Genomic DNA, 7,228 nt, shown 5'->3' on the forward strand with positions numbered 1-7,228 from the left:
ATTTGCGTGCCATTTGTGCGAGTTCTGGAAAACGCAGGTGGTTATTTCTCCAATAGCAGAGTGCGCTCTCACCTCTGGGAATAGTGGTCTCTGCCAGGAAAATACCCAGTTGTTGGGATACAGAGGTACTTGTCCTCTCTGGTCCATTTTCTTCTAGAATCTCCTCAAACACATCATGCAGGGCGGGCCCTGCTCTGTCGGATCGTTGCCTCTTGCACTCTGTGTGATGTGCGCGCTCTCCATTGCGCGTCCCATCCTCTGCACCGGCAGCAGGTGTGCCTCAAGTATTTCTCGAGCGCTTTGTTTAACATCCTCATCAAAGTAAAGATCCTTGTATCTGGGATCCAAATAGGTGGCAAGGCAGAACATGGGATCGTACTGGATTTGATCGAAGCGTCTATTTACAGCCTCTAATAATGAGGTCTTTGTTGTTTTAACGCCGTGGTCTGTGTCAGCCCGCTTACTCAGAAGACGTCTCAGGGCTGTCACAGAGGGGATGACATCTGCAGCTGATGCTTCTGATGAGCTAACTTCTCTCGTCAATTGTTCAAATGGGGAGAGGAGTGTTATAAAGTTTTCAATTAATTGCCACTGATGAGCACGGAGAGTGGCCGGGAGGTCGTAGTCTGCGGCATATGTAGCAAGTGCGCGCTTTTGTTCCAGCAAGCTCTCCATCATATAAAATGTACTGATCCAGCGAGTGGAAACATCTTGCTGTAGCCTTTTTGGTTTCATTCCCAACTGGATCTGCACAGCCTGGAGACATGAATAGGCGAGGGGTGAGTGTTGAAAGTGGCCGACGATTTTTCGGCAAATAGCCACAACATCCGTGAGGCTGCGCTGGCTAAAAACACCGTCATGAATTGCCAGTTGCAGTGTGTGCACCATGCAGCTAAAACTAGCCAGACCACTGTCCATCATAGCTTTCGTCATATTCCTAGCATTATCTCTCACGACAGCATGCACTCTGGTTTTGTCGATTTTCCACGTCTGGAACATTTTCTCAAATGCCTCCGAGATGGCAGATGCTGAGTGGGTACCTGCGAACTCCTGGGAGTGCAATACTGCCTTCACCAGGTTGAAGTCCTTATCAATCCACTGTGCCGTGAGGCTAAGCATGCTCACAGGGCATACATCTGAACTCCGTATATCTGTGGTGAAACTGATTGCAGCGATGTCACAAGCCAGTAGCTCATGAATGTGCGTGGCCACAATGTTGTGGATTTCGGGGAGACAGACCTCGGCAAAGTGACGGCAAACTTCATCAGACTCCGAAAACCCACGTCCTCCACTACAGAGAAAGGCTGGTCATCTAAAGCGATGAACTCCATCACCTTGTTTGTTATTTGTTTTGCTTTGGCGCTGTCTGCAGGGCTCGACATTAAGGCTTGTCCGCTTGTCCGGGACAAGTGGATTTTTTTTCGGGCAAGTGGATGAGAAATTTACTTGTCCCACTGGACAAGTTAAAACTCAAACACAATAAAATGCCACTCATTACGTCTATTTTACCGATTTTAAATGAATAAACCCCCCCATAATCCGTCGAACCAGCGTCCAACTCGCCCGCAGTTTAAACATAGCTACATGTTTACATTTCTACCTGCCTCAGAAGAACCGAGAAGAACAGTGGTGGAGACGATGTTTCTTCAGGCTCCGCAGCCCGGACAAGTGCCAGGGAAAGCACCAAACAAAAAAAACCTTACAACAGCACCATACGAATTTAAAAGGGAAAGGAAATTTATCAACAGCTGGAAAGATGAATTTGACTGGGTCCGTTACGAAGGAGGAGAAATGTTCTGCGCCGTCTGCCGGGGGCAGCCCAACTTGGCTGACAAGTAAGTGACGTTAGCTAGCTAGCTAACATCGGCAGCTCTGTACCTAGCAAGCATTAGCAGCATATTTACGCGTAACGCAGCCTACACTTTTAAAGGATCTCTTGTTAAATCAGCCTCTGCCGGGTAGAAAGTGAAATTGTAGAAAAAAAAGCCTACCGAAGTTCAGTTAGCCATTGTCGTTAGCGATGCTAGCTAACGTTAGTTTGCTAGCTGTATATAACATTTCAGTGGATCTTGCAGCAGTTTGATTTACTGAAAATGATTAAGAAATGTTATATTCTACTAACCATTTGCCTACTTTAGCAAGTCACAGTATTTCCAAGCCCTGATAGTGTAACTGAGACGACACCGTAAATAATTCCTCTTTCAATTCCGTTTTTGTTGTTTAACAGCAATTTACTGGTGAAAGAAGTTATTTGTTAAAAGTTTTTGTTATTACATTTTTAATAAATCATTTAAATTCCCCTCTTTTTTTTGTGCTGTTCCGAAAATTGATCCCATTTGTGACTCATAACCGTGCATGAGCACTACGGTCACGCGCAAAGTGTCCCGGTTTTAGTCCCGGGAAATCTGGTCACCCTATTTATGTAACAAATAAAAATTGTAATAACACCTCAATTGTTACTTACATTATTTGTATAATATTACAGCTCATCTTCGTTGGTCAAAGGGACAAGTGCCTTCAGACATGACACACTGCTGTCCCACGGGATCAGCAAACGTCACCAGCACTGTGCTGTTGCTGAGAAAGCAAAAGGTCCTCATGCAAAAGTGCCAACTGTGGTCCAAGCAGTACAAAAAATGGACCCGGCCTTTTTTAATAAAATGAAGAATGTTATGCATACAGCCTATTACATTGCAAAAGAGGAGCAACCCTTCACTCAATTTCCTGAACTTCATGGGCTCATCAACAGGACCGGTGGGACACTCCCAGACAGCTACAATTCAGACAAAGCTTGTGCTCGGTATGTCACACACCGACCAAATAAAACACAAATACAATAGCCGAACAATGTTTTCTTGTGTGCAGTACCCAAAGTCTTAACATAATGTTGTTCTTTGTAGCTTCATTTGTAACATATATGATGTGGAGAGGGAAAAGCTAATGGAGAAGTTGAGGAATGCCAAACACTTCTCCATCATGATTGATGGGGCAACTGATGGTGGCAACATTGAAAATGAAGCTGTCTATGTCCGCTTCATGGCAGACGAAGGTCCAGTAAATGCTTTCCTCTCCATTCAGGCTGTTAAGCAAGGAAATGCTTCTGGGATCCTGGATGCCATATATGCAGGTAATGTGGAATGGTTGTATGGTAGATTAACTGTGTTTTCACTTCAAATATCATTATGATATTGGAATGCACAAATTAATTGACAAATGAGACTAATTTGGCTGCAACTCCCTTCATCCAGGGGTTTGTTTTTGCAATGCAATATCTATGCTTTCATGTTTACATTTTAATTTATGGTGCTCAACTGACTTCTCTTTTCTATGTTTTTCTTCAAAGCATTTGAAGAAGCTGGCATTGATGACTGGAAGGACCAGCTAGTGGGATTTGGCAGTGATGGAGCAGCAGTCAATGTCGGATGCAGGAATGGGGTGTGGCGCGCGCGCTTCTGAGGGACATCCCATACCTCATCTCCATACACTGCATAGCTCATCGCCTGGAGCTGGGTGTGACTAAAGCAATTAAAGAAAATACCAACATGGTCCAGCTTCAGAATACACTGAAGAACCTATATGACCAGTACCACTACTCCCCCAAGGCTCTCAGGGAGCTTCACCAGATTGCTGAGGCCCTGGAAGAAAAGGTACTGAAGCCGTCCAACCTCCATGGTGCCCGATGGCTACCATATGTGCATCGTGCAACAAAGGTCAGTGCTAAATTAAATACAGCTTTTTAAGCAAATATTATTAATGAGTGATGCCAAATGCATATTATGTAATAATAATTCTCTTTTTTTTGTAGATTGCCTGTGATAGTTACTCTGTCCTCCTGGCTCATTTTGAGGACATGGCAAGCATGGAAAGGAGCCCCAAACCATCACCAGCTGTTGTTGGAAGAGCGAAACAAGTCACTGGGTATCTCAAGAACCTGCACCATTTAATCTTTCTACACTTCATGTGTGACACACTTGATCATCTTGCTCTTTTGAGCAAAGAGTTCCAGAAAGACAACAACACGGTTTGTCAAGCGGTTGAAAGCCTGGAGACGTGTTACTGGAACCTGACTGCACTCAAGACAGAAATGGGTCCACAGATGTCCAAAGTCTACGAGGCAGTGAAGACCAATGGAGAATACAGAGGAGTGCAGTTCCAGGTTCGACATGGAGTTCCGAGCTTGGAAGCAGAACGAGCTGCAGTGATTGGTAAGGAGTGTTAGTTACATTATGTAGATTTCCACTGTATTTTAATGTAGTGGCAATAGTGTAATTTAAATGATTATGTTTTGACCCAAACAGATGCCATCATCTTTCACTTAGAGGAAAAGCTGAGGGACCTTCAAAAGGGCAGTCCAGTCAGTAAATTTAAGGCCTTTGATCCCTCTTGCTGGCCCAAATGGGATAGGTCAGACGGCAGTGCTCAATTCAGGGAGAGTGGTCAGGAGGATCTGAGGGCACTGACTAGGCACTTCAGTGTCCTCCTGTGTAGGGAGGGCATAAGCACAGAAGATGTCATGTCCAACTTTCAATACTACAAGGTCTTTGCCCAGGGGAGAACATCTGTTCCAATGAGGGACACATTCTTAAATATTCTGAAGTCAGGTGTGTGTACTACTGTAAGAATTTAATACAAATTCTGAATGATTACTGTAGAAGTTCCTTCTTAATAGCCTTTTCTATATGTAACACCTCCTGGTGGCAGGGAAGTATCAACAGTTAAAGTATCCTAAAACAGGATAAGCGAGACAAGGAAAACGTGGTGCCATTCAGTACGGTTGCTGTCATCAGAATAAGAGACCGATAAAATATAACCTTATATTTTCTTATCTTTTCAGATGAGAGATGTGAACAGTTCAGGAGTTTGGTCACACTCCTGAGAATTTACTTGGTCCTGCCAGTCAGCACAGCTGTGTGTGAGAGAGGGTTCTCAACCATGAAACGGATCAAGTCCGACTGGAGGACCAGCCTCAGCTCAGTCCAGCTTCAGAGGCTGATTTTTTTGTCAGTGGAGGGCCCAAAGTTGCAAGACTTTGATGCTGGATTGGTGGTGGACCTGCAGCCAAAGGCAGCGCCGCCCAGGATTTAACCCCTGGGAATCAAGGCATCGGTCCGAAGATACAGAGTAGGGTGGGCCATGCCTTCGCCATCCTAGGAAAATAAATATTGCAGGCCTAGGTAACAGGTTTTACTGCCTCGATATCGGTGTAAACGTTAAAGCTACTTGTAAAGCATATTGTTTAATATTACTTGTGCAGCAATGTGTTGATATTCAGGTTGCATTATTATTTGCTTATATATTTCAGAACCACATCTAAACTTCACATGTAATGTAAAATACAACTTCATAGTTAACTTCATGTTCGAGTTGTAAATAAATCTTCCTGCATCTCAAAGATCTCTGGTTCAAGTTCTTACCTGACACCCTACAGCGGGCAAGTGTTTCAGTAGCCAGTTTTCAATAGGTTTTACAAGCCTATTGCCTATATTTTTGTAATATAATAAACACTGTTACTGGTTAGTTCGAATTTTGCATTTTTTTTATAAAATGATAAATCTTTACCCGGACAAGTGACTTTTGTGCACGGACAAGTGAAACGTAAATGTACTTGTCCGAAGGACAAGTGCCTCAAAAAGTTAATGTCAAGCCCTGTGTCTGGAGGCAGCTGTTTGGCTTTCTCAAACGCCGTGTCAATTGAGTCTTACCGGGGGTTTGCGCTTTCTTGGCGGCTTCATTTTTCCGTTTTTGGTCAGCTTGCAGGTAATCGCCGTACACCGCCTCGTGCCTGCTTCTCAAATGTCCAATGAGATTTGTTGTGTTAAATGACTGTCTAACAGCCCCCCCTCTTGAAATTTCAATGGAACACGTATTGCAAACTGCAAAACGCTGATCTTTCTCTGAAACTGTAAAATATTGCCACACGACCGCCATCTTCTTTGTTTAATCTAAGTTACTGAGGAGAGTGCGCGGGTGCCCTCTTCCGTCTCGGTATCTCCCCCCGCCCAAATAAAAAGAGGGAAAAAAAAGTTTCTCCTGAGCACAGCGTTCATGACACATAATCATCGGCGAATGTCATTTTTATTTCCCGATGGCAGTTAACGAGGCAAATATCTCCCGTTACCGATGTTCAGCCGATGCATCGGTGCATCCCTAGTAATAACCTAATATACCATCATTACTGAGTTTAAACTACATTCTCGGTTATGTTTGCACTGAATAATTCATTCAATAAACAGAAACATAACTCTTGCAGCGCACATGAACAGCCCGAAAACCGCCACAGGCCAATCGTGTCTTAGCAACCATAACTAGGCGCAGGAGGTCTGTCAAGCTTTCGAGTGAGGGAAACACGCCGAAGTGTTGTGCAAAACCGATACGCGGTATCCTAAAAGTTTGGACAGGGTGGTGGAATTTGTTCCCTCCCCGAAACCAAAGGGGAGAAATGCCGGGCGTGTATCAAGCAGTGTGGGAGGCCCCATTCACAACTAAATGTTGACAAGATTAACAAAAACACTTAGTTAGCTACGTTTGCTCCAAGGCTAGAACACGCTAATGTTAGCTAGCTAGCTAACTCAGCACAGCAATGCTTGGAAATAATGACGGTTCTTTGTTCATAATGCATATATTTGAACGTAAAATAAAGGACAATTCCTGCGCAAAACGAACCTAGGGGATAATAACAGATGTGTACCCACTCGATCGCTCTCTGGTACATGTTTTCATGCTAATCGAATGTGTTCGTAGCTTGAAACAAGCTAGTGCGGACCGCTGATTAGCTTACAACGCTAGCTAGTATTTGGGGCACAGGGAATCGCTATTTATACCACTAAAAAGGCTCAACATATCACCACACTTAACGGTAGCATAATGAGGGTCCCTAAATGTTAACAGAAGTATTGAGAATTAGATTGAAGAAAGAGATTATAAAGACAGTCGCGTTCTTGTATACAGGCGGCCGCCGTCTTGGGAGCTATGGTCTTTCTAATCTATCATTTTAATAAACTGTCTGTACACTTACAATGTTCTCAATGCTTCGGTTAACATCTAGGGACCCTCATTATATTACCGTTGACGTGTGGTGATATTTGAGCCTTTTTAGTGGTATAAATAGCGATTTGTTTTTACTTTCCCTGTGCCCCGAATACTACTGTTGTAAGCTAATCAGCGGTCGGCGCTAGCTTCAAGCTACAAACACATTCAATTTTGATGACATTAGGATTGCATATTATGT

This window comes from Perca fluviatilis, chromosome 5 (genome assembly GCF_010015445.1).
Source record: "Perca fluviatilis chromosome 5, GENO_Pfluv_1.0, whole genome shotgun sequence".
NCBI classification, from domain to species: Eukaryota; Metazoa; Chordata; class Actinopteri; order Perciformes; family Percidae; genus Perca; species Perca fluviatilis.